Source organism: Pundamilia nyererei, unplaced genomic scaffold (assembly GCF_000239375.1).
Source record: "Pundamilia nyererei isolate P.nyererei 1_Seehausen unplaced genomic scaffold, PunNye1.0 scaffold00410, whole genome shotgun sequence".
Lineage (NCBI taxonomy): Eukaryota > Metazoa > Chordata > Actinopteri > Cichliformes > Cichlidae > Pundamilia > Pundamilia nyererei.
Window position 1 is genome coordinate 76265 of NW_005187811.1, and position 2070 is coordinate 78334.

Below are 2070 nucleotides of genomic sequence, written 5' to 3' on the forward strand. Positions count from 1 at the left end.
ATATATATATATATTCATTCCACTGAGACTCCTGTCATGTATGTACCACGAGGAGCCTTCCTCTTTGGAGACCAATACTTAGATTCAGTCACGTTTAATAACTTTTATAGCTTTTAGCTTTCTATTTGATCGTTCTTTTTTGGGTGTGTGTTTATGATATTCTTTCAACTAAGTCCCTTAAGAACTTCACTGTTTTTCCTGAGGTGAAGTTTACTGGATTAGGACTGTTGTTAAAAAAAAAAAAATTAAGCTCACGGATGACAAATGTGTCTCTACTGTGATAAGCAGAGAGGCACCAAAAAATGCACTGTCTTCAAATAATGAGGTGTCTTTCAGTGCTTTCAGACACTTAATGACAGGAGACAGAAATATTGTAATATTGGATCTCAGAGAAGTCATTTTTTTAGAAATACATTATTTCAGAGTCATTCATATCTTATATAGGCCTTACAATGCAAATATTCCTGTACATGCAACAAGTCTTTAATTCATCTAAGAACTTGTTTTATTAAAAAAAAAAAAAAAGAGTCAAAGTTAAAGGAACCCCAAAATGCTTTATGATAATCCTAAGAATGGATGTATGTAGTTTTTTTCTGATATAAAAGAAAGTTACATTTCTGTCACTTGGTACAATGGTAAACTGTATAGTTCTTCCACTGGTGGAAATCAGTGTAGTTCTTTGTAAAGACAAAGAAGTTGTCTTCCCCCAGACCACACAGAGAAAAAAAAGAGACAGATACTAGCTTGTAGCAAGTGAGTATGTTGACATTTGCCAAAGAAGGGAAAGGTATATTCAGCCACAAATCCTGCTTTTTTTTTGGGGGGGGGGGGTGCTCTAGATTGTTTCTTTTTGTTTGTTTTTTGTTTTTTAGGTATTTAAATATTCAGGTAACATTATCAGCACAATTCATCCTGTGTGGGATACAGAGTTGGAATTAAGTGCAACAAAAAGGCACCACTAAATGCCTGTATATATTCAGTATTTGCACCTTATGACCCAAGGCAAAATGGTCATGGTCTTGGAAGCATATATAAATTTTACCCACTCTGTGGAAATTATGCATTTTAATGATATATGTATACAGTGTCATGGAAAAGTATTTGCCACCTTGCTAATTTCTTTGTTTCTTTGCCTGTTTGTGAAACACAGAGGTTTGAGAGCATTAAACAAAACGAATATTAGACAAAGATCCAAGTCCTTGGTGGCAAGAACTCATACACTGCACTCAGTCATCTCTGATAACTGGTGATTTTTTTCATAGTGCTGTGGAGGAATGTTGTTACATTCTTCTTTGCGGAATTGAAATCTGCCACATTGGAGTGTTTTAAGAATGAAAAACCTTTGACTAGGCCACACCAAACCCCTCACAGGTGGACTTTCTAGTGTGGTCTCTGGTAAGTCCAAATTCTCCTTCAGGATTTTCTAGTAGAGAGCAGAATTAATAGTTTAAACAATCATGCAAAGTCATCTGGGTCCCAGACCTCACACTACCATCATACTGTTTAACTGTTGGTATGATGTACTTTTTATGAAATGCTATTTTGGTTTTATGTTAAATTGTACGAAATGTATCATTTCCAAAGGAGTTCAACTTTTCCCTCGTCAGTCCATAGAGTATTTTTACCAAAATTCTTGGATCATCAAATTGGAGTTTTTTTGTTTATTTGTTTTTTGACAGCAGTGGCTTTGACCTTGGGTCTCTTCCATAGATATCCCTTATTGTTGAATCATGAACACTGCTTCATAACTGAGGCAAGTGAGCCTTGCTGTTCTTTACAAGTTGTTCAGTGTACTCTTGCAGTAATTTTGGTAGGCTGGCCACTCCAGAAAAAGAATCCCACTGTTCGCTGGAGTCTCAAAGCCATAGAAATCCTTTCCAGTCTGATAGATGTCATCTTTTTCTTTAAGTTATGGGATGATGTCCTTTCGTTTAGCCTACTTTTCTTTGTCAGACAGATTCTGTTTAAGTAATGTCTTAATTCAGCAGGTCTGGCAGGAGTGTGGATAGTGAAAGTGAACTCGGGTTTCTAAAAATGTGGTTCATCACAATTTATTATGTAACATGTTGG